Raw genomic sequence first — 25,980 nt, forward strand, 5'->3', positions numbered from 1 at the left:
ACTGTGACAGTCTGAGGCCCTGTGCTTAGGCTAAGGCCTTTGGCTAAGCAGCAGAGGCAGCCATAAGCTAGGAAGCGACCGGTCACATCCTCACATTCCAAACTAGTCACATTGAAATAAGGTGCTATTGGGCTGTTACGAATACAATCCTGTCCTGAATACAATCCTGTCCTGATAATGCCTATCACCTCCAGAGAAAGGGAAGTGCCTAGAAAATGTAAAAGGAAACAGCATCCTGTCTGGCAAGAACTCACTTATCAATACTGGGATGTGAAATCCTCACTTCTGTATTGTTTTCTCATTATAGTTCCCACTTTGCTATTGTTTGTCTGTATAATCTCTGTCTGGTTCTGTGATTGTTCCTGTCTGCTGTATAATTAATTTTGCTGGGTGTAAAGTAATTAAGGTGGTGGGATATAATTGGTTACATAATCATGTTACAATATGTTAGGATTGGTTAGTTAAATTTCAGGAAAATGATTGGTTAAGGTATAGCTAAGCAGAACTCAAGTTTTACTATATAATCTGTAGTCAATGAGGAAGTGAGGGGGCGTGGGTGGCTGGGTGGGGGTGGGCATGGGCATGCGGGTGAGGGAGATGGCAACAGGGAATGGGGGTAAGGAAATTGGAATCATGTTTTGCTAAAGGGAGAGATGCGAACAGGGAATGGGGGTGGAGAAATTGGAATCATGTTTTGCTAAAGGGGGAAATGGGAACAGGGAATGGGAGTAAGGAAACTGGAATCCTGTTTTGCTAAGGGCAGGAATGGGAACAGGGACACAGGTGTAAGGCTCTGTGGTGTCAGAGCTGGGAAGGAGGATACTAAGGAAGGAAACTGGAATCATGCTTGCTGGAAGTTCACCCCAATAAACATCGAATTGTTTGCACCTTTGGACTTCGGGTATTGTTGCTCTCTGTTCATGCGAGAAGGACCAGGGAAGTGAGTGGGTGAAGGAATAAGCCCCCTAACATCCAGGAAGTGGATTTCTTGTGTGGACTGGTCCAGGCTGAGGTTGATGGTGGGATGGAAATTGTTGAAATCATGGTGGACTTCCTCAAGGGCTTCTTTTCCATGGATCCCGATGATGAAGATGTCATCAATGTAGTGCAAGTAGAGTAGGGGCATTAGGGGACGAGAGCTGAGGAAGCGTTGTTCTAAGTCAGCCATAAAATGTTGGCATACTGTGGGGCCATGCGGGTACCCATTATCAGTGCCGCTGAGTTGAAGGTATACATTGTCCCCAAATGTGAAATAGTTATGGGTGAGGACAAAGTCACAAAAGTTAGCCACCAGGTTTGCCATGACATTATCAGGGATACTGTTCCTGACGGCTTGTAGGCCATCTTTGTGTGGAATGACAGAGCCAGAAGAGTACCCAGAAGTTACCTACTACAGGACAGGCCCAACAAAGAAAATAACAGAACGCCACTAGCCATCACCTTCAGCCCCCAACTAAAACCTCTCCAACTCATCTTTGTGTGGAATGTTGATGTAGAGGGCTTCTACATCCATAGTGGCCAGGATGGTGTTTTCTAGAAGATCACCGATGGATTGTAGTTTCCTCAGGTAGTCAGTGGTGTCTTGAAGATAGCTAGGAGTGTTGGTAGCGTAGGGCCTGAGGAGGGAGTCTACATAGCCAGACAATCCTGCTGTCAGGGTGGCAATGCCTGAGATGATGGGGCGTCCAGGATTTCCAGGTTTATGGATCTTGGGTAGCAGATAGAAGACCCCTGGTCGGGGTTCTAGGGGCGTCTGTGCGGATTTGCACTTGTGCTTTTTCAGGGAGTTTCTTGAGCAGATGGTGTAGTTTCTCTTGGTAACCCTGAGTGGGATCAGAGGGGAATGGGCTGGAGGATGTGGAGTTGGAGAGCTGCCTAGCAGCCTCTTGTTCATAGTCTGACCTATTCATGATGACGACAGCACCCCCTTTGTCAGCCTTTTTGATTCTGATGTCAGAGTTGTTCCTGAGGCTGTGGATGGTGTTGTGTTCTGCACGGCTGAGGTTATGGGGCAAGTGATGCTGCTTTTCCGCAATTTCAGCCCGTGCACATCGGTGGAAGCTCTGTATTTCGGTCTGGGAATGTCCCACAACAGCATTTCTACTGGGAAGCTGGCTGCAAAACAATTAAACTGCAGAGAGCTCCTATAGAGGCTATCAGTGTTCCTTCCCCACTCTGAACTCTAGGGTACAGATGTGGGGACCCGCATGAAAGACCCCCTAAGCTTAGTCTTACCGGCTTAGGTTAAAAACGTCCCCAAGGTACAAACTTTGCCTTGGCTGTGAACCGTATGCTGCCACCACCAAGCGTTTTAAACAAAGAACAGGGAAAGAGACCATTTGGAGACATCTTCCCCCAATATCCCCCCAAGCCCTACACCCCCTTTCCTGGGGAAGGCTCAAGAATAAGCCTCACCAATTTGTACAGGTGAACACAGACCCAAACCCTTGGATCTTAAGAACAATGAAAAATCAATCAGGTTCTTAAAAGAAGAATTTTAATGAAAGAAAAGGTAAAAGAATCACCTCTGTAAAATCAGGATGGAAAATACTTTACAGGGTATTCAGATTCAAAACACAGAGGATCCCCCTCTGGACAAAACCTTAAAGTTACAGAAAACAGGAATAAACCTCCCTCTTAACACAGGGAAAATTCACATAAAACAAGAGATAAACGAATCCGCCTTGCCTGGCTTACCTCTACTGGTTGCAATATTGGAGACTTGGATTAGGATGGGATGGAGAAGATGGATTTCTGTCTGGCCTCTCTCAGTCCCAAGAGAGAACAACCCCGTAAACAAAGAGCACAAACAAAAGCCTTTCCCCCCACAAGATTTGAAAGTATCTTGTTCCCTTATTGGTCCTTTGGGTCAGGTGCCAGCCAGGTTAGCTGAGCTTCTTAACCCTTTACAGGTAACAGGATGTTGCCTCTGGCCAGGAGGGATTGTATAGCCCTGTATACAGAAAGGTGGTTACCCTTCTTTTTATATTTATGACAGAGGCGGGATGGGAATTCAGCCTCTGTATTCTGTCAGTGCAGCTAGAGCAATGGGAAATCCCCTCCTGTCACTGCAGCAACTCTCTACTCCAGACTGCTACAGGAGCTTTTTAAGAGCAGCCAGCCGGAGAGTGAGGCCAGATCTACCTCCCGCTGGCACCTGGATGCTCCGGCACTCGGACTACAGCAATGACAACGGTTCAACGTTTCCATAGTTGGTAGGATTCAAGCCTACGTGGGAAGGCCCCAGGGGGTTTCTCGTCCATCCCCTTAACCACTCAGCCACAAGTACCTGATGGACGTTTGCCTCACGACACTATGATTCTCCTCTCACTGAATTATCACTTCAAATTGTTTGCTCAGACCAGCCTCCCCGGCACACTCACTGCTGTGCGGGGGTGTAAGTGTGTCCATTGCTGGACAGCAGGAATTCCTCCCCATTTCCCTTCCGGCTGGAGCATGATTAGAGTGTGTTTGTGTTCATGACATTGCTGTAGATCGTTGTTCGTTCCCCACCTTGACAATTCAGACAGTCCCTTTCCCATTCAGATCTCCAGCGTATCATTCCAATAGCAGGGGTCGGGTTTTCTCTGGGGCACTGACATTTTTCAGGGGTCGGTGAGTGAACTCAGCCTTGCATTCCACCCTTGATGTTTCATGGAGTAACAAGAGCAGCATAAGGAAAGAGCCGAGCCGATATCTCAGTGTTAGGGCTGAAGGTGGCCACGTCCCCTGTTTGCTATTGCAGGAAAGAAAAGGTCAAGGGAATTGAATGCCCTGGCTCAGACAAGAGACACAGGGAGGTTTTGCTGTTCATGGATCATCCGTGCAAAGGAAATTGTGTCTCTGTGTGAAATTGAGGAGGGAAATGAAACATCCCCATGGCAGCACAATGCTCAAAGGCATGTGGGTGAAGGCCTCAGGCTGAGAAATGATTGAACGGGGGGTTGTATCAATGTATTGCCCTGACTAAAAACAATGGCTAAAAGGCCGCCATTGTTGTTAGTACTTGAACCTATGTAGGGACACCCCCATGGGTGTCAACTCCGTTGCATTAACCAGGGGCAGGCGATTATTTTCATCAAGATCCAGATTTCTTGGTCAAGGTCTAGTCAAGGTCTGGGCTCCAGAGAAAAGAATGCACGAATGATAGTGAGACGTGTATTAAAAGATGTTGCAGTCACGATGGGCGTAACGATGATGATTGTGTCGTGTTTATTCCTTAGATCTGGTGCCACCACCTTTCCCTTTAGCCTTGTCATTTCCCAAGGGTAAAACTAACCATCTGTCCAGCTACAAGGGCGTGTTTGTGTTCATTCCTGTGAGCTACACAGGGGTTTGATGTTGCTGCTTCCAATCCTCTGGCTCTGCCGGGAGAAGGGGCAATTCAGGCCATCACTGAGCTGAGGGAGGGAGATGATTTTCTGACAGGGAGGGACGCCTCCTCCCAAAGGTGCTTGGCAGGCAGCCCTCCTTCCCAGGTCCATCCCGACAACACCCAGTTCAAAAGGGGCTCTCCCCAGCCCTCCTCAGCGCAGTGACAATGAGCGAGTGAGTGAGCGTGGGGGAGAGGGAGCGACGGAGGGGAGGGAGATGGCGTGAGCGGGCCGGGACCTCGGTGAAGGGGTCACAAGGGTGTTCAGTTTTGTTAGGTGCGGAAGTTGGCAACCCTAGATCCAGGGGCAACAACTCCAACCTCCACAGAGGCTGGGCAAGGGCAGGACATCAGCTTGGAGGGGAGGGGTGGGTGGGGCAGTGACATCACCAAGGCCTTTTGCAGGAACTCAGCCCATTGGGCAAAGGTGGTGGGGAGGGGGTGACCTCGCAGAGAGACCCCGACATCAGCCGGGCAGGGCAGAGGTGCAGGGCCAGGGCAGTCTCGGAGACCCCCCCCCCCGGCTTTGCAGTTGCACGTCTCCTTCTCCAGGTCTCCCCTCAAGGACGGGGGGAGAATTCGGATTCACGTCTGTGAGCGTGAGGAGGAGCCTCTGTGGAGTTTTCTCCTTTCCTACCCCTGGTTGTGCCAGAAAACGAACTTCCCTTGGACAAGGTCAGAGGCTCCGAGAGGTTTGGAACCTGTTGGGTCTGATGCACCTGCTGCAGGCAAAATTCTCGGCACGGAAAACACTGGCTTAAGGGGGCAGAATTTGATTTCCTACCTCGGACTGTGACCCTTGGAATCACTGGGGACCTTGGGGTTTATCCTTTTTGGTTTCCGTTTTCCTCTTTCCTCCCTCCTTCCTCCTCTTGTCTTGCTTCTTTTTTCCCTTTTCCCTGCTTCCCTCTCTCTACCAAGGAGGGGTGTGTGTGGAGTGTGGGCGAGGAAGGGGGGGTTGCTCACATTGCGGGAGGTCCTCCCAAAGGGGTGGGTCTGGATCTGAGAGTGATCCCCTCTGATGGAGACCTGGGCCGTCCTTTGGGGTGTCTGGTGAGACCTCTCAGCCTCCCACCGCTCAGCGTCTCAATGCTGACTGGCCGAGCAGGGGGCTATCAACAGTGAGGAGACTCAGGTCCTTTTGGTCTCTTTTCAAATCAGGGAAATAAGACACAAGCAATCCAAAGTATGGGATTCCTCTTGCTGCTTCTCTCCATTAATTGTCTCTTAGCAGTTGATGATTTCCTCCAATGTTCCAGGTCATCTAAAATACTTGCTGAATAATTCCTATGAATAACTGTTGGTGTGTAGGTCACCTGAAAGCAGTTTATTTGTTGGCTGACATTTAACAGCAACACTTAGCTAACATTGTGGAGAAAGGAATTCTCTGCTAAGGATTCAACGTGCCCCTTATCAACTCCACCGCTTCCCTGAACACAGTGTGCTCAGAACAACCCCTGCCCCCCCATGACACACACACACACGCACACACAAGCCCACAGCTGGGCGCCCAGCACAAAGCAACGGAGGGGCTTGTTGGCTTGTTTTAGATTTTACTTGACAAAAGTTTTTTCAAAAGCATTTCCTGCCCTTCTTCCCCATGGTAAGGAAGCGGATGGTTGTGGGGAAGGGAACCTCAGCATGGTAGAGCTGGGATTTGGGGAGAGGCAGAGGGAAGGGAGTGGGTGAGGGGGTGAAGGGGCATTTGCAGGGGTCAGGTGGGGCAGCTGGGTGAGGGGTTTGGGGGTAAGGCTGAAGAAGGGCAGTTGGCTGTAGGGGGGAAAGACTGAAAGGGCAGCTGCGGAGGAGCCTGGGAGTGGGGGAAGGTTGAGGGAGCGATGAGGGGAAGGGGACCGGGGCAGTTGGGGGAGACTGAAGGGGGGCTGAAGAGGTGATGGGGGGAAGGGGATATTTGGAGGGAGGCTGAAGGGGTGATGAGGTAAAGGGTGCCAGGGGCAGAGAGACAGCTTGAGGTGGGGGGTGGGGGCTGCTCATCCCCATGGGAGGGGAGGAGGAAGAGGAGCTGCCCTGGTATCAGAAGCTGCTTCTTTGTTAAAACTTGGTACTTCGCTGTTCCTGAGCAGGGTCCTGGGATCCAAAGGTTCAACAGGGAACTAGAGAGATTCCTGGCGGCTCGGTCCATCGATGGCGATTAGCCAGGATGGGCAGGGATGGGGTCCCTAACCTCTGTTTGTCAGAAGCTGGGGAAGGGGCGACAAGGGATGGATCCCGGCATGATTCCTGTCTGTTCATTCCCTCTGGGGCACCTGGCCCTGGCCACTGTCAGCAGACGGACACTGGGCTAGATGGACCTTTGGTCTGACCCCGTCTGGCCGTTCTTTGCTCTTCTGTTCTTATCACCTGCTCAGTGACATCTGCAAGTTGCTGCCCTCACTCACCACCAGCATCTGCTCCCTGCAACTAAAGGCAGGGAAAATCCCCCTGAAGGGGGGAAACTGGAGGGGAGGGCTGGGCAGAGGGACAAAACTGGGAGCGGATCAGGGGTTCAGACAGGGGGGCTGCCCTGCCAGATAGCCGCAGAAGAGAAAACCCCCAGATAGAGGGTGGCAGAGGGGATAACAGTTCCCACAGATGGGGTGAGCCATCAGCAGCCGTTCCAAAAGAGGGTGTGGTGGATGGTAGAAGGACTTGTGTTCCTCCCTGGATGGTCCCTCTCAGCACCCCCTCCCCAGGACTGTGGTGTTAAAGTCCCCGGGGGGCCCAATGCCCAGGTACCGCAGCTCTTCTCTCGCTGACATGGTGGACTGAGCTGCCAGTGGAAACTTGATTCAGGGAAATAGTTTACACCCACCCCCAAACCCCCTCAGCATAACGCAAACGGATACTTTGATAAGTGTTGACCCAGTTTCAAAGAATTCCTGGCCAGTTTCCGTCTCTATAACATGTCTGCTTGGAGCCTCATAGGAGCACCTAACTCCGCTGTGTGGATCCGTGTTGTTCCTGTGATTTTCTAGCTGTCTAAACCCATGCCCTGTGACGCTCAGCATTGCCACACCTCCGTCCCGTCCTGGGCTGCACCCTGTGTCACCAGTCAGCTCTCTGCAGAGCACAGCTGAGCAATTCCTGATTGACAGGGGTGTGTCCAGGACAAGAGACAGAGCACCGACTGGAAAGGGACACCTCACAGCAAAGCCCAAACGCTGCTCCTCGAGGCTCGCTATTGCCTGTGGGTGCTGGAGGGGGACACTGTAATGGGATCCCCCTGAGTGCAGCCTGGGACCAAGGGACTGCTGTGCTCCCTGAACCCTCTCCAGCCTGGGCTGTATCTCACAATGCCCTGCTAGAGACCAGCAGCACCCCCCGCCAGGTGCTGTTATCACCCAGCTTGATCGCAGCCCTGTATCTCAGGAGTAGGCTGTCTACAATATTAATTGCTTCCCGACTTCATCAGTGGAAAGTGCCTCAACACCAGCCGTTGATGACTGAGGAATTTACCATCCACTTCAGGGAAACTCACTGGTCAAGTTAAACAGGTCAACACGTTTATTGGTTACAAAATAGAGATTTTTCAGTGGTATTAAGTGAAAGGCAACAAATCCGAGTTAGTTACTAAAGGAAATAAACACCTAAGCACACAGTCTGAACTCCCAACCCTCCTAGACTGGGCAGCAACGAGACAAAGCCGTTTTTCTATCGCTCCTGGATTTTGCAGTCCCTAGCACCCAGATTTCTCCCTTGAAATCTGGGCCACTCCCCTTAGTTGGAGTCTCAAGTCTTCAGTGTTCGTCTTGCTTGCAGTGTAGGTGGGGGAAGGAGAAAGGCCAAGCATGGGCCCCTGGGTTTGGGTTTGGGTTTTTGTACCCTCAGCCCATGTGCTTGGGAAGCCCCAGTCCAGGCATATCTGGGGTGGGGGCTGGGCATTGCTCAATCTCCCGGCAAGGTGGAACAATTCCCTTGCTGTGGCCTCAGGCAGGTGAATCATTGAATGGGAGCTTCCTTGCTGGGCAATGGCTGTTGATGGGTGGTTTCACACCCCACCCGGGGGTTGCTGACCTTCCTTGCTGGTACCTCCTAACCTTTACCTGATATATAGAAACCATGCCATGCAAGGTAATATCACAATTCAATACAAGATGAGGAATATGGGGGTTACAGGGTTAGAGGAGGAGGATTTTATGTTTCCATTTTGCATAATGAAAGAGAAGGGATAATCATGTATTAAATGGATTGATGTAGGATAGGATTTGACCATGTTCTGCCAGCCACCCTTTCTGAGAGCAGGAAGGAACGGCCGCGTGGGCCATTGGTAAAGGTGCATCAGCCAGATTCTGATGTCTGTGAAAAGGCCTCAGAAATGTCCAGATGGTCAAGAAGATGTGAAAGACTTGGAAACATCAGGAGACAATCAGAAAACATCCACTGTATCCGACGCTAAACATGTTAGCAGCATTGATGACCTCAGTGGTGAGGCAGCCACCCTGAATGCAAGACAAAGAAGAGCTAAGGATGGGAAGCCAACAAAACCACCAAACGATAACAGCCCGATTATTATTTCTTGCACTCGTCCTCCAGTCTCGATCTGGGAGGTTAACGGCTCCCATGATCATGCAGTTTCCATTAGTGTTTACTTCATTAAAAACATTAAAGAGGGCTCGATCCATATCCACATTAGATCCCGGCGGTCTCTAGCACACTCCAAGCACTACCCCAGGGGAGTCTTGAGTAGTTTTCTTCCCCAGTGTAATGTTTGCCCAGACGGACTCTGTCTTATCCATTCCATCGCTTCGTATTGCTTTACAGTCTACCTCCTCATTGATAGACAATGCTACTCCACCACCTTTACCTTTATTTCGGTCTTTCCTAAACAGCACATACCCTTCAATACCTGAACTCCAGTCATGACGACTGTTCCACCCTGTTTCTGTTATCCCTAGAATATCTGGTTTCATTTCCTGCACCAGTAGCTCTAGTTCCTCCATTTTGTTACCTAGGCTCCTCGCATTAGTGTACAAACATCTTCATTTTTGCTGTTTGGCCTCGCTCACGTTCTTTACCCAATGAGGCACGGTCATTCTACAGCCAGTAGAAAATATTAGACTGGTATCCACACTGCCCTTCCTCCTTATAGCCATTCTCCTACCCACGGCTGTATCCTTTCTTCCTTTGTTTTCTTCCCTCTCAAGGCTAAAATCCGGCGTGGAGATTACCTGGATGTCTCCCAACCAACCATCTCCCCCAGATTCCTAGTTGAAAGCTCTCTTAATCAGTTGTGCCAGCCTCTATCCTAGAAGTCTATTTCCTTCCCTACTCAGATGAAGTCCATCCCGAGAGAACTGTCCTCTGTCCAGGAATGCCTCCCCGTGGCTATACATCCCAAAGCCCTCCTTTTGGCACCACTGCCTAAACCATCTGTTGATAGTCATAATCTTGTCACTCCTTTGTTGCCCTTCTCTAGTAACAGGCAAAATATCATGACAGATCACCTGAGCCTCGATTTCCTTAAGTGTCTTCCCCAGCCTAGCACAGTCTCCCTTATTACTTTCCAGTGAGAATCTAGCTGTATCATTTGTTCCCACATGAAGGATAATTAGGGGATTCTTTTCCGCTCCCTTTAGGATCCTTTGCAACCTCACATCTACATCCCGTATCTTAGCACCTGGAAGACAGCACACCCTTCTATTCTCTGGATCAGCTCTGGTTACAGGCCTGTCTAGTCTTCTCAGTAAAGAGTCCCCGATCACGTAGCCCTGCCTTTCCCTGGTGACAGTGCTATTCTCCAGTCTATCCCCTCTTCCCTCTGGCTGCAAGTTCTTTCCATTTCCTACTCTCCCTTAAAAAGAAAAGGAGTACAAACCAATTTATTTGACCATAAGCTGTAGCTCACGAAAGCCTATGCTCAAATAAATTGGTTCGTCTCTAAGGTGCCACAAGTACTCCTTTTCTTTTTGCGAATACAGACTAACACAGCTGTTACTCTGAAACCTACTCTCCCTTGTAATCCTCTTCAACCCATCCTGTATCCTCCTGGGACTCATATTTGGTGTAGCCTCCATTGACTCTTCCCCTTTTCCAATAGGACTAGCCGCCCTTCTCTTCTTCCTTGCCCCTCCACCTTCAGTGACTACCTGCTGAGCCCCTTCTTCATTTTCCAACTCTCCGAACCTATTCCTGAGCTCTATTTCTCCTTTACGAGCCCATCTTTTCCTCTGCCTGGTTCTTTTAGTCACATGTTTCCACTGACCACTTTCCTCACCCAGAAGTCTCCCCTCAGAATTCCTCAGTCCTGCTTCCATCTGCAAGTCTGAGCTTTTCCTTTCAGATACCTCATGTCTTTGTTCCATCATCTGCTCAAACCCCTTTCTAAGCTCAACCAGACTTTCCACCTGCATCTCCAAACCTCGGATCTTCTCCTCCATCAGCTCGAGCAGACGGCATTTCATGCAGACAAAACTCGTACCAGGTCCCCCCTCCAGGATCATGGACATAAGGCAGCTTCCACAGCCAGTTATCTCCATTGTGTCTTCCACGACATGAGCCACTCCCACTGCTGCCTCTGTGTCTGTCATCGCCTTCCCACCTAAATCCTGTTCATCTGGGAAACACAAACCACACCCAAACACCGCCCCCCACAGCAACAACAAACCCCCAACAAGCACCACAAGACAAACTCCCCCTCAGACTCCCCTGTTTACAGCCCTGTTTGCTGGGTCCTGTGCCACGGCCTGACTGGCTGGCTCCATTCATAGGACCCCGAGTCAGAGAAGCCCCGGCCCCGAATCAGGGCTCAGCTTCTCCCCCAGCACAAAGCCCCCACAAGCCTCGACACATACACATAATACCAATACACAACCAAATACCAACACCTTCTCCTCCACACCATTCACAGCTGTTGGTCGGTCTTGGGGAAACCCTGGTGCACCAACGGGGGCGGGTGTCTGACGGGATGGGAGGGGTGACGGGGGGTGGGAAGGGGGCCCAGCTGGGAGGTGGAGGGGTCTGTGTGGTGTGAGCTGTGGGAGGGTAGGGGATGGATTGGTGCTGTGGGAGGAGGAGAGGGGGGTTGTGGACAGGGGGCGATTGGGTTGTAGGGATGGGGACTGGGTCTGGGAGGGATGTGGTGGAGGGAGAGGCTATAGGGGACTTGGATCGGGGACTTGGGTCAATGGCATGGCTGTGGCGGTTGGGTTGGGTTGGGTTGGGAGGGGCAGCTCCATGGCCGCCTCCAGGGGGACACAGCATGGCTGTGGGGGGCTGTAGGGAGGGGAGGGGTCTGTGGGGTGGGGCGGCTGCAGCCTGGCTTGGGGCGAGGAGGACAGTCGGGGGGGGGGCCTATGGAGAGGCTCGGCCACACTGGGGCCTGGGGGCTGGTGGGGAGGGGTGGTGGGGTGGCAGCCGGCCATGGCTGTGGGTTGGTCTTGGGGCATCTCAGGTGGGAGGCCCCAGTGGGGCACGGAGGGGGGTCTGGCAGTGCCCCCGGGGGGAGAAGGGGAGACCTGCCCCCCAGGGAGCTGCTCCCGGGGCAGCCTGTTGGGGGTGGGGGGGCCCAGGCTGCTCCCAGCGGGGGGGCTGCGAGTCCCTGCCCCGGGGAGAGGGAAGCTGCGACAGCTCCCCGGGGTTGGGGGGCAGCGACATGTGGGGCGCGGGGGGCAGAAGGGGGGCCGGGGGCTCTGAGCCGTTCCGCCCGGCCCCGAGCTCCGGAGAGCCCCCAGCCCTGCCCCTGCTGTTCCCCCCCCACAGCCTCCGCTCCCGGCGCCGCCGGCCCATGCTCTGGGCAGCGGGGCGACGAGCCCTGCCGGCCCCGGGGCTCTGTGTGGCGCGGCCCAGCGGCTGGTCCTGGGGCAGCCGCCCCCTGCCCCCGGGGCTCCAGGCAGCGCGGTCAGGGGGCAGGGAGCGGGGGAGGGGTGGGGTAGAGGGCAGGGGAGTTTCGGGGGTGGCCAGGGGCTGGGGGGCGGATGGGGTAGGGGCAGTGAAAGGGCGGGGAACAGGGGGTTGAATGGGGACAGGAGGTCCCGGGGCGGTCAGGGAGAAGGGGTGGTTGGATGGGGCAGGGGGTCCGGGGGGCAGGCAGGAAGCAGAGGAGGGTGTGGATGGGTCAGTGGGGGGCAGGCAGGGGTGGGAGTTCTAGGGCGGTCAGAGGACATGGGGAAGGGGGTGGTTGGATGGGGCAGAGGTCCTGGGGGGCAGTCAGGAAGGAGAGGGGAGGTTGGATGGGGTGGTGGGGGGCGGTTAGGGGCGAGGGGATCTGGGGCCCCTCAGGGAACACAGGGGTTGGATAGGGCCGGAGGCACGGGGCGGCCGTCCGGGGGCGAGAAGTGGGGGTCGGATGGGGGCGGGGGCCGGGCCATGCCTTGCTGTTTGAGGAGGCCCAGCCTCCCCTAACTGTCCCTCCATACAATTTCTGAAACCCGATCCGGAATCAGGCCAAAAGTTTCCTGCCCCTGGCTTAGGGCCTGATTCATGCAAGACCCATTGGGAGTGTGTGAACATTGCCCCATTTCTGAAACTGGAAACAACCCCCTGCACAGGGCTGGGAAAACAGAGCAGAGCACAGGAGCCTGAACCCCCTTCTCAGAGACTGCGATGAAATCATCTCAGGCATTGGCATCCTGACAGCAGGATTATCTGGCTGTGTCGACTCTCTCCTCAGGCCCTGTGCGACCAGCACCTCTAGCCAATGCCTGAGATGACGGGGCATCCAGGATTTCCAGGTTTATGGATCTTGGGTAGCAGATAGAAGACCCCTGGTCGGGGTGCCAAGGGCGTCTCTTTGCAGATTTGTTCTTGTGCTTTTTCAGGGAGTGTCTTGAGCAGATGGTGCAGTTTCTCTTGGTCACCCTGAGTGGGATCAGAGGGGAATGGGCTGGAGGATGTGGAGATGGAGAGCTGCCTAGCAGCCTCTTGTTCATATTCCAACCTATTCATGAAGACGACAGCACCTCCTTTGTCAGCCTTTTTGATTCGGATGTCAGAGTTGTTCCTGAGGCTGTGGACGGTGTTGTGTTCTGCACGGCTGAGGTTATGGACCAAGTGATGCTGCTTTTCGACCATTTCAGCCCGTGCTTGTTGGCTGAAGCACTCGAGTTGAAGTCCAGTCTGCTGTTTCGACCTTCAGGCAGAATCCTTCCTTTTGTCGTGTTGGTAGGAAGGTCTCTGTGGATTAGTGTTGTTCAGAGGTGTGTTGGAAATATTCCTTCTGTCGGAGACATGGAAAGTCGGATTCCAGGTCACCGCCGAACTGTATCATGTTCATGGGGCCGGAGGGGCAGAAGGAGAGGCCACACGAGACACCCACTTCCTGGATACTACAGTGCTAATAAGCGATGGTCACATAAACACCACCCTATCCTGGACCGCTATACTTACCTACATGCCTCCAGCTTTCATCCAGACCACATCACACGATCTGTTGTCTTCAGCCAAGCTCTAAGATACAACCGCATTTGCTCCAATCCCTCAGACAGAGAAAAAAACACCTCCAGGATCTCTATCAAGCATTCTTCAAACTACAATCCCCACCTGCTGAAAGGAAGAATAACCAGAAGTCACCTACTCCAGGACAGGCACAACAAAGAAAAGAACAGAACGCCACCAGCCATCACCTTCAGCCCCCAACTAAAAGATCTCCAGGGCACGATCAAGGATCTACAATCTATTCTGAAGGACAATCCCTCAATCTCACAGATCTTGGGAGACAGGCCAGTCCTCACTTCCAGACAGCCACCCAACCTGAAGCAAATAGTCACCAGCAACCACACAACAAAAACACTAACCCAGGAACCTCTCCTTGCAACAAACCCATTGCCAACTCTGTCCACATATCTATTCTAGGGACACCATCCTAGGACCTAATCACATCAGCCACACCATCAAATGTGCCCAAATACATTTGTTAGTCTCTAAGGTGCCAGAACTACTCCTCGTTTTGTTTTTGTTTTTTGTTTTTTGCTAATACAGACTAACACGGCTCCCACTCTGAACTAAATGATTGCATCTCTCCCCAAAATCGATCTAGAAGCACAAAGAACACCCTGGAGACCAGGCCTTTAAACGTTAGGAAACATCAGAGTTAAGGTGACGTGTACATACTTCGCGCAGTGCTGTTGTGCATGTGTGTTATGATACAGACTCACAAGTGTGGCCTTGGGGTCAATTCCCTGCCCCCCACAGCATCAATTTCCTCCAGACTCCCAAGGGAAGTGTTTCAGAGTAACAGCCGTGTTAGTCTGTATTCGCAAAAAGAAAAGGAGGACTTGTGGCACCTTAGAGACTAACTAATTTATCTGAGCATAAGCTTTCCTGAGCTACAGCTCACTTCATCGGATGCATACTGTGGAAAGTGTAGAAGATCTTTTTATACACACAAAGCATGAAAAAATACCTCCCCCCACCCCACTCTCCTGCTGGTAATAGCTTATCTAAAGTGATCACTCTCCTTACAATGTGTATGATAATCAAGTTGGGCCATTTCCAGCACAAATTCAGGGTTTAACAAGAACGTCTGAGGAGGGGGCGGGAGGTAGGAAAAAACAAGGGGAAATAGGTTACCTTGCATAATGTCTTAGCCACTCCCAGTCTCTATTCAAGCCTAAGTGAATTGTATCCAATTTGAAAATGAATTCCAATTCAACAGTCTCTCGCTGGAGTCTGGAATTGAAATTTTTTTGTTGTAATATCGCAACTTTCATGTCTGTAATCGCGTGACCAGAGAGATTGAAGTGTTCTCCGACTGGTTTATGAATGTTATAATTCTTGACATCTGATTTGTGTCCATTTATTCTTTTACGTAGAGACTGTCCAGTTTGACCAATGTACGTGGCAGAGGGGCATTGCTGGCACATGATGGCATATATCACATTGGTGGATGTGCAGATGAACGAGCCTCTGATAGCGTGGCTGATGTTATTAGGCCCTGTGATGGTGCCCCCTGAATAGATGGTGTCCCCCCCTCACATACGTGACCCAGGGGGAGCAGCTCAAACACGCACAGGAGCCGGCTCGGGGCAGGACATGAGCCCTGCAGGGCAGGGGTGGGGGTGGCAGTGACATCCCAAGGGCCTTTTGCAGCACTCAGCTGATTGGCGAAAGGAGGTTGGGAGGCGGTGACCTCACAGAGAGTCCACAACAACGGCCAGGGAGGACAGGCTGCAGGGCAGGGGGATCTCAGAGACCCCCGGGGCTTTGCTGCAGGGAGTCTCCTTCTTGAGGTGTCTCCTTGAGGACTGAGAGAGAATTCAGGGTCTCGTATGTGAGCGCGAGGTGGAGCCTCTCTGGAGTTTTCTCCTTTCCCACTGCTCATTGAGCGAGAAGACAGACGTCCCCGTGGAGAAGGTAAGAGCCCCAGAGAGGTTTGGTACCGAGGCAGCCTGATCCGTCCGCTGCTGGCCAAATTCTCGGCATGGAAAACAGGAGGTTAAGGTGGGACAATTTTCCCCCAGCTAGGCCTTTGTCCCTTCGAGTCCTTGGGGTTTGTCTTTTTTGGTTTCCCTTTTCCTGCTTCCCTCCCTCCACTGGCGAGGAGGGGGCTGCTCTGTAGCCCTCATGGTGGGAGGCCTCCCAAAGAGATGGGACAGGAAGCGTGCTCTGAGAGTGATCCTCACCGGTGACCTGAGCCATCCCTGGGCCATCCGGGGAACCCTCAGCCCACCGCCAGAGTCTCCATGCTGATTGGCTGAGCAGGGGGTCTCGTGGCAGGGAGGGGACTCAGGACTTTGTTGTTCTCGTTTAAGGCCCAGCAACTAAGCCAGAACCAATCATCGGCTTGGTGAATTGTTCTCCTTCTCACTGCTGATTGTCTCTGAGCCGTTCCTGGTTCTCACTGGTGTTCTCGTGCTTCTAAAACACTTGCTGAAGAATCAGTGTGAATGGTTGTTGGTCTGTAGCTCATTGCAGGTCCCTTTATTCTGATCATTCAGTGTGTGAAACTCCAGACTGATGGTATGTTTGAAAGCCAAGACACCCGGGTCCTGTTCCCAACTCTATCCCGACAAGTTGTGTGATGGAAGAGAAGGCCCTTCACCTTTCTCTGCCTTTGTTTCTCCCTCTGTCAGTTGGGGAGAACAATCCTCTCACACCTGCCTCCCGGTGGGGGGAGGCTGGGGAGCTGTGGGGACCTGTTTGAGAGCGTCACTCGTAGCAGTGTATCGTAGGAGGTGTCCTATCGGGTTGAGTCATTCCAGAGGATGATGTCGTGCAGCAGAACCCCGTTTTCCCAACCTGGCGTGACACAGCTTTCCATGTGAACCAAACCAATGGTGCACACAGGTCCAGAAGCCGGCAATTTCTCCTTTGGCCGCTAGATGGCGCTGCAGGCTCCCACTTCCCCCTTCTCCTGGTCAGCGCAATGGGGGTTAGTCTCCCCAAAAAGAACGCCTGCTTGAACCCTTGCACTACCACTGAGTGTGTGGGGGTGTGTGCGGGGGTGACACTCCCCAGAAAGAACGCCTTCCAGCCCCCAAATCTGATGAACGTGAACAGACACACAGGCACACACACATGAACATGGCATGTCAGAGAGGACTGGGTCATCAGCACTCGCAAGCTGACCCCAGATGTGTCCCGGGACTCAGTGGGCTGGATCGAACAGCAATTTAAATCTGGTCCCCTCATATGTCCTTGGACTCAGCGGGCTGGGCTGAGCAACACCTTAATCTGCCACCCTTCTCTGCCCCCAGGTTCAGCACCTCCCTATCCCCACCTTCACCCCACAACCATTCTGCTCGTAACCCACTTGATGAGCAAACCCCCGAGGACTTTTGGGGCTGCAGGGATCTTTAGCTTGGGTACAAGGAGCGTTGCTGCAGAGTGCATGGAGAAGCCAAAAACACCCATGGAGGTGGGGTGGGGGGCTAGCAAACTATAACTGATCACAGGAGGCAGGGTCGGGAGGCTATTCCTAGAGAGAGACAGAGGCACAGAAAGAGACAGATGGATCTCAGCACCCCTTGAAGCTGGAATCGATCAGGGTTCCCAAGTGGCCTTGGTAGCTGAGGGACCGAAGCGCTGGAGCCAGGCAGAGCCCCCAGCACAATCAGTCAGGAAAAGCGAATGAGGAGGACTTGTGGCACCTTAGAGACTAACCAATTTATCGGAGCATAAGCTTTCATGGGCTAAAGCCCACTTCATCAGATGCATGCAGGGGAAAATACAGCAGGAAGATATAGATATAGATATATCGATACAGAGAAGACGAGAAAATGGGGGTTGCCATAGCAACTCTTCACGAGACCAATCGATGAAGGTGGGCTGTTAGCAGCAGGAGAAACAAACTTTTGTTGTGATAATCAGGCTAATCCGGGGGGACTAAAACTGCAGGGCAGAGAGACCAGTAAGTGTTGGGGGGTCCCGATCCAGTCCCCAGCTTCTAGCCGCCCACCCCCTTAAGGCTGCCATTGCTGGGAGCCCCCTCCATCTGCAACTTCAACTTGTAAAGATTGTAGATAAAACGTGTACAGCTGGGTGCCTTAGGGCAAAAACTTACACACAGGTACATCAAATACGTTATGAAAGAAAACATGCAAAAGAAACCCCAGTGGGTAAAACCAGGGAACAAAAGCCTGAGCAGCCAAAACCCCAGCCAGCTGTTGCTCCCACAAAGAGGGAAGAGTTACAATATCTCCTCCTTCACATTTCTCCTAGGAACTACCAGGGCCTGATGAAATTGGGGCAGATTGAAAAGTGTGAAAATATTTTTGAAAAGAAAAAACATCCACAACTTGATTCCATTTTATTGACAGCATCATTATTGGTACTCGCCTGGCTTGCCTTCTCTGGCAGAAGAGAGGCAGACAGAGGAGGATGAGGACCACCAGCTGTGCCCCCACAAGACTGGGCTCCGGGCCAATCCTCCAGATATCTGAGACCCGCATCCTTCCCCAGATCAACCGCCTTCAAAGTGGACCAGACCCACATCCCTCCCCAGAATGACCATCCGTGACCTGGACAGCGCAGCCAGCTGAGCCAGGAAGGAGAACGCTTGAAACTTTCTTTGGCTTTTCATCTCCCTGTTCTTCCCCTAATTGTTGGGGGCTGAAAATACCCGGCCGTGGGAAGCGAAGAGGCAGGCCCTGGATTCTACCTCTCGGGAGCCCACAGCTCACCCCCAGACGGTCGCCTACGGCCTGGTGACACGCTAGAAGGGCCATTTGCAAGTGGTTCAATTTTCCAGCTCGATTTGGCTGTTGGTTTCTGGCCCAAAATTGGGAGGCCTGACAGCGTCAGCACTGGGCAAATGTGGCTCGTTGCTGGAAGAGTCTGATTCTCACGTCGTCTTCTCCCTTCCGAGGGATCCTCCGCGTCTCTCAGCAGCTCCTGGGGTCCCCAGCCGCTGTCACCCCAGCCAGGTGGCAGACTGACGGCAGGGCAAGAAAGCTGACGCCGAGCCCTCTTTGCTGTTGGCCTCCGGGACGTCGCAATCAGCTTGTGCAGAAACACACAAAGACCCCACCCAGAGCACATCGCACGTCACACACACAACACGTCCTGCGTCGCACATCACACACACAAAACATTGCACATCGCACACACAACACATAGCACGTTGCACGTCGCACACGTAAACAGAAGACGTTGCACCTCACACTTCACATGTGCATGTCTTCTTGTTTGCCGTGTTGAGTGTGTGTGATGTTGTGTTTGTGGTGTCATGTGACGTGTGTGTGTGTGATGTGTTTTGTGTCATGTTGTGTGTGTGTGTCGTGTGTCATGTTGTATGTGTTTGTGTCTATCTGTGTGACGTGTTCTGTGTCGTGTTGTGTATTTCTGCGTGTGTGTGACGTGTTGTGTTTCTGTGTGGTGTGTTTGTGGTGTCATGTGACGTGTGGTGGTGTATGTGTGTGACACGTTCTGTGTCATGTTGTGTGTGTTTGTCTGTCTGTGTGACGTGTTGTGTGTGTGACATGTTGTGTGTGTTGTGTTATGTGTTTGTGTGTGACGGGTTGTGTGTGTGTGTGTGACGGGTTGTGTGTCGTGTGTGTGTTGTGTGTCGTCTACAGTGTTGTACGGATTGTGTTTGGTTGTGTGTTTGTGGTGACGTGACGTGGTGTGTGGGTGTGGGTGTGTGAGACGTGTTTTGTGTAGTGTTGTGTGTGTGTGAGACGTGCTGTGTGTGTGTTTGTGGTGTGGTGTGTATGTGTGATGTGTTGTGTGTGACGGTGTGTGTGTTGTGTTGTGGTCCGTTTTGTGTGTCGTGTTCAGTGTGTGTATGGTGTTGTGTGTGTGGTGTCATGTTACGTGTTTTGTGTGATGTAGTGTGTGTGTGTCATGTTGTGTGTCGTCTTGTCTGTGTTTGTGTGACGTTTTGTGTGACGTGTTGTGTGTGTGTGTGTGTGTCTGTGTGGGTGTCTGTGATGTGTTGTGTGTCAGGTTGTGTGCTTGTGTTGTGTTGTGTGCTTTTTTGTGTGTTGTGCTGTGTATGTGACATGTTGTGTGTTGTGTTGTGTGTGTTTGTGTATGTGTGACGTGTGTAGTGTTTTCTGTCTGTGTGACATGGTGTGTGTCATGTTGTGCGTGTGTGAGACATGTTTGTGAGTGTGACGTGCGACGTGCTGTGCGTGCATGCGACGCGCAAGGTTTTGTGTGTGTGAAGTGCGATGTGCTGTGTGTATGATGTTTGACATGCGACGTGTTGTGAGTGCGATGTTTGACGTGTTGTATGTGGCCGCGCTATGTGCGATGTGCATCGTGCGACAGGTGACGTGTTGTGTGTGTTCATGCGACGTGCAATGTCTTGTATGTATGCGTTTTGTATGTGTGCGTGCTACATGCGACATGTTGTGCGTGTGATGTGCAACGTGCTGTGTGTGTGCGTGCGACATGTGTGCGACGTGCGATGTGTTGTGTCTGTGTGTGCGACATGTGATGTGTTGTGTCTGTGTGTGCGACACACACGACATACACACAACACGTCTCTTGACACCACAACCACACACACGCACTCAACATGACACACAAAATGGCACAAAACTCAACACATAGACACTCTGAACACAAGACTCCATCAGACGTCATACACACAGCACATCGCACTTCACACACACAAAACGTTGGGTGTCGCACGCACGCACAGCACGTCGCACGTCACACTCACAAACATGTCTCACACACGCACAACATGACACACACCATGTCACACAGACAGAAAACACTAGACACGTCACACATACACAAACACACACAACAAGACTCCATCGCTGGGGATTAGCCAGGATGGGCAGGGATGGCGTCCCTAACCTCTGTTTGTCAGAAGCTGGGGATGGGGCGACAAGGGATGGATCCCGGCATGATTCCTGTCTGTTCATTCCCTCTGGGGCACCTGGCCCTGGCCACTGTCGGCAGACGGACACACACAGGTCCACTCCTGCCATATTCTCCTCCGGCTGGGGCTCCTGGGCAATTCCTCTGCGAAAGCAGCTGCAAAAGCCAAGCATGAGCCATCACTCCACAAAGCTCGATGGGTGCTGGAAATCTTGCCCTCAGCCCTGCCTCACTCTTTCATCCCATCCACATCGGCCCCACTCGAGGAACAGAGACGGAGTTAACACCGACAGTCACCGCTCCACTCTCGCACCCACTGCCCTGCATGATTTTCGTCCCCTCCTACTGCTTCTTGGCTTCCGAGACATAGCCTGCGGGGATGCACACCTAGCGTGCCTGCCCGTGTCCTGTGAAGGGAGACAGCACAGGGAAAGGCAAGGACAGAGAGAGAGACAGAGACAGAGACAGAGACAGAGTGTGTGTGATGGCCAACATACTAGAGGAGAGACAGAGAAAAACATGGTAGGATAGCAAGCAACTCACCTCCTGGAGTCATCTGTGATGAAGCGGGACTTCATGTTTCCTCTGAATCGTGTGGGGGTGCCTCAGTTTCCCCTAGGCAGTTCTTAAGGATCTAGGTGGTGGGGTAAGGGTGTATGATCGTTGCAGAGCTCTGGAGGGCAGGTGTGTGCAGGGGTCTGGACACAGAGAATGGCCGACACCCTCTTTCCTGGCACCTGATGCCCTGGGCCCTTCCCCCCTGCAAGGTGAGAGCTAAAGGGTTGGAGAACAAAGGAATCGGGTGCCCTCCTGGCCGGGGACAGGGACAAAGCCCAGAGGAGGAGGGGCTGGGGGGAGTTTCAGTTGGGGGCTCGCTGGAGACATGGAGTGAAGGGCAGGCGGGGTTGTCTGGCTCACTGCCCCCCAAAATGGACCCGGCTGAGGGGTCCTGTTCTCTGCACCTACAAGCTCTGTGTTAGACCATGTCCCTGTCGTCTAATAAAGCTCTGTTTTCCTGGCTGGCTGAGAGTCCCGTCTGACTGCGGAGTTGGGGGGCAGGACCCTCTGGCTCCCCCAGGACCCCGCCTGGGCGGACTGGCTGTGGGAAGCGCAGGGAGGGGCAGAGGAGGCTGAAGGCTCCGAGGTCAGAGCCAGGAAGGTGGAGCCGGGGGAGCTGTGTGTCCTGCAGACAGGCTGCTCCCCGAGAGGAGACTTCCCCAGAGTCCTGCCTGGCTTCCTGGGGAGCAGTTCCAGAGCATCGCCCGGGGACTCCGGGACATCCTCCTCCTCGATGAAACCTTCTGCTGTGTGACGGGTTGTGTGTGTCGTGTTGCATGTGTCGTGTGACGTGTTGTGTGTGTGACTTGTGTGTCGTTTTGTGTGTGTGAGACGTGTTTATGTGTGCGTGTTGTGGTCCATGTTGAGTGTGTGTGTGCCATGTTGTATGCCGTGTTGTGTGCATGTGACGGTGTGTGCCGTGTTGTGTGCCGTTTTGTGTGCATGTTGTGTGTGTAGGTGTCATGTGTTGTGTGACATTTTTGTGTCTCGTGTCGTGTGCCGTTTTGTGTGTTGTGTGTCGGTGTCGTGGGTCGTGTTGTCTGTGTGTGTGTCGTGTTGTGTGTGGGTGTGTGATATTTTGTGTGCGATGTTTTGTGCATCGTGTTGTGTGTGTGTGTCACGTGTGCCGTTTTGTGTGTCATGTGAGGTGTTGTGTGTCGTATTGTGTGTGGGTGTCGGTGTCATGTGTGATTTCTGTGACATCTTGTCTGCCGTTTTGTGCGTCATCTTGTGTGTGTGTGTGTTGGTGTCGTCTGTGATTTCTGTGTCACGTTGTCTGCCGTTTTGTGCCTCGTCTCGTGTGTGTGTGTATGTGTCGGTGTCGTGTGTTGTGTGTGATTTTTGTGTGTCGTGTTGTGTGCTGTTTTGTGTGTCATTTTATTTGTGTGTCATGTTGTTTGTGTGTCGGTGTCCTGTGTTGTGTGTGTGTGAGAGACGTGTTTCTGTATGTGTGACGTGTTCTCTCTCTGTGTGTCGGTGTCGTGTTGTGTGTGTGTGTGTGTCAGTGTCGTCTGTCGTGTTTTGTGTGTGTGATGTTTTGTGTGTGATGTGTGTGTTGTCTTGAGTGGCCACACAGGATAATGCACAAAGCATTCCCCTCATGGAGGAAGAGTGACACAAGGTGGCCACTCAGGAGTAACACACAAACAATTCCCCCCGCCCCCCCGCCCGAGCAACAGTGATGTGTGTGGCCAATTCAGGTCATGCACAAAGCATTTCCTCATGGAGCAACAGTGACCCCGGGTGGCCCCTCAGGGTACTGCAGAAACCATTTCCATCATGGAGCAACAGTGACACCAGGTGGCCAATCCAGATAATGCACAAACCATTTCCCTCACAGAGCAACAGTGACAGTGGGTGGCCACTGTTACGAATTATACCTGACAGGTCACGCACACAAGTTGCTGCGAATTATACCTGATAGGTCACGCACAGGAACTGCTGCGAATGATACCCGATTGGTCACGCACAGGTCGAGTCTAGGCTTAGGCACACGAACGAAGTCCACAACGGCAGGGTTCCCAAAAATACTAAGTTTATTACGCTCGAGCGTGGTGCCCCCCTGCTCATCAGGAGGGGACCCCGCATGCAGGTTATACAAAGATTATAGACCTTTCAGCAAAGCACGTTGCCCTTGTGCATCGGAAACCTTAGCCAATAGACAAACCCTTCCCTTACCTACCACCTATCCCTGCTAGGTACATTCCCCGCGCTAAACCATGACTTCAACGACATTGCATGGTCCTAAAGCAATGCACCAGTAACTTTTCTTATCAGGATGGGAGGCCCACATCAAGGCCAGGAGGCAGGGAGTTAGGAACAGACAAAGAACAGAAACCGGGAGATAAAACAGGCTGGAGACAAGGGCTGGGGGGGGGGCGGAGGATTTTCACAGGAATGCAGTATCTAAGAAACACTCCTCCTGGTGCATGATGTGCTTGCTTTTAGACAATGGTGGGCCCCAAACCAAAATAGAGTCACATATGCTAACTTTTCCTTCACACCACTCAGGGTAATGCCCCAACAATTTCCCTCGTGGAGCAACAGTGACACCGGGTGGCTAATCCAGGTATTGCACAAAGCATTTCCCTCATGGAGCAACAGTGACACTCGGTGGCCACTCAGGGTAATGCACAAATAATTTCCTCCTGGACCAACAGTGACACCGTGTGGCCACTTGGAGTAATGCAGAAAGCATTTCCTCACGGAGCAATGGTGACACTGCGTGGCCAATGCAGGTCATGCTCAAATCATTTCTCTCATGGAGCAACAGTGACACCGGGCAGCCCCTTGGAGTAACACACAAAGCATTTCCTCACGGAGCACCAGTTGCACAAACTGAGTTTAATAATAATAATAAACAAAAAATAGTTTCACTAGAAAAGGTAGATTTTCAGTGATTATAAGGGATAGCAAACAGAAGAAGGCAGATTACTAAGCAAATACAAATACACATGCATACTAAGCCTAAGATCTTAAAGAGACTGGATTCAAGAAGTAATTTCCCATCCTAAATGTCTTTTGGCAACTTGAAGAGTTTCTGTAGCTTAGACTTCCCGTTGTTTCTCTTTACAGACTAGACTCCTGTCTTAGTCTGGACTTCCCCCTTCTCATTTCCTTTGTCTCTTCAGGTACTTTCAGCAGCCTTTCTACTGCCCTGCATGATTTTCGTCCGCTCCGACTTCTCCATGGCTCCCGAGACCTCACCTGTGGGAATGCACCAGGAGAGGAGAGGAGAGAGAGAGAGAGAGTTGGCGAACACATGAGAGAAGACAGAAAAACATGAGAGCAGGGCAAGCCACTCACCACCTGGAGTCATCCTCTTGGATCCAACCTTCTGCTGTGGAGGAGACACCGTTCCTGACCAGAGAAACGAGCAGCCTCTGAAAATGGGGACATTTTCTCCCTCGTAACCACAACTGATCAGGAACCTTTTCTTACAAACCGAACCCTAATTTACGGGGCTTCCCTACCCGGACTTAGGTGGGGCGTGAGCAGAGTCCTCACCAAACCAGACACTTACCTCACCGAGACTGGCGATTGCTCGGCTCCCAGATGGTGGCCTCTTGCCTGGCATCACCAACGGTCACAGGCTCGCTGCTCTCACTCACTTTCCGTCGCATGAGGGCAGGAGACTCTGAGGCTTGACTTCTTTTTCCTTGGTACTAAACCCAGCACAAGGGGAAAAAACAAGTAAGTTACCATCTCAGTCGGCAACGTCTCGTAGGCTCCTCTGTTTGCCTCTCCCACACGGCGGGGATCCGCCCTCCACTCTCCTCCCGTTACACCTTGAGCATCGCAACCAAAAAGCCCCTTTTCTAACGGCACCTTTCTCAGCCTTTGTTTCTCCCTCTGTCAGTTGGGGAGAACAATCCTCTCACACCTGCCTCCCGGTTGGGGGAGGCTGGGGAGCTGTGGGGACCTGTTTGAGAGCGTCACTCGTAGCAGTGTATCATAGGAGGTGTCCTATCGGGTTGAGTCATTCCAGAGGATGATGTCGTGCAGCAGAACCCCGTTTTCCCAACCTGGCATGACACAGCTTTGCATGTGAACTGAACCAAGGACGCATAGGGGTCCAGAAGCCGGCGATTTCTCCTCTGGCCGCTAGATGGCGCTGGAGGCTCCCACTTCCCCCTTCTTTGGTCAGCGCAATGGGGGTTAGTCTCCCCAAAAAGAACGCCTGTCTCGCTTTGAACGTTCCTTGACGTGCACCCTGTGGACTGTCGGGATACGTGTCCAAAAGTTGCAGGGCTTGTTTCATGGTCTCCACAATGACAATCTTTCTTCCTTTTTAGACATGACGACCTTTTTGGTCAAGATCCTTGATTATTCGGGGACTTATCCCGGAAGACCCAAAGGATTTGGGACATAAGACTTGTCTGGAAGGGCGCACAGGGCGAAAGTGTTTTTGGCCATAGCAGGTGCCTTGTCGCAAGAATGACGTCCAACCCCCTTCCAAACAAGGCCCAAATGAGCTGTTACCAGAATTGCCCTTTACCTTGGGGTACGCCCATTTGTTAGGGTTACTCTTCTGGTGGGGGGAGATTCTGCAATTCTGTCAATGTGCTGCTTGTGTCACTTGTGTTTTCCTATGGAGCGCTACTCCTTCCTTCTGCAAGTTCCCTCCCAATGGAGCTACCCTGCAGGACCTCGGTTCCCCAGGGCTGGGGTCTTCCAGCCCCCAGATGTGATGAACATGAACAGACACACAGGCAGACACACATGAACATAGCATGTCAGAGAGGACTGGGTCATCAGCACTCGCAAGCTGACCCCTGATGTGTCCCGGGACTCAGTGGGCTGGATCGAACTGCAATTTAAATCTGGTCCCTCTGTCC

General features: G+C 52.3%; 1 protein-coding gene and 2 long non-coding RNA genes across 5 annotated transcripts in view; 2 read left to right on the forward strand and 1 right to left on the reverse strand.

The window, feature by feature from the left end:
- LOC102930774 (class I histocompatibility antigen, F10 alpha chain) overlaps positions 1–25,980 on the forward strand; it is a 1,343,638-nt gene that overhangs the window by 635,291 nt on the left and 682,367 nt on the right. The window lies entirely within an intron of this gene.
- LOC119566044 overlaps positions 1–25,980 on the forward strand; it is a 109,688-nt gene that overhangs the window by 64,153 nt on the left and 19,555 nt on the right. The window lies entirely within an intron of this gene.
- The window catches only part of LOC122465616, an 8,862-nt gene continuing 7,484 nt past the window's right edge, over positions 24,603–25,980 (reverse strand). Inside the window, exon 3 of the long non-coding RNA XR_006290593.1 lies at positions 24,603–24,807. This is a non-coding gene — a long non-coding RNA (uncharacterized LOC122465616). The remainder of the gene's footprint in view (positions 24,808–25,980) is intronic.

This window comes from Chelonia mydas, chromosome 4, assembly GCF_015237465.2.
Source record: "Chelonia mydas isolate rCheMyd1 chromosome 4, rCheMyd1.pri.v2, whole genome shotgun sequence".
In the NCBI taxonomy this organism is placed as follows: Eukaryota; Metazoa; Chordata; order Testudines; family Cheloniidae; genus Chelonia; species Chelonia mydas.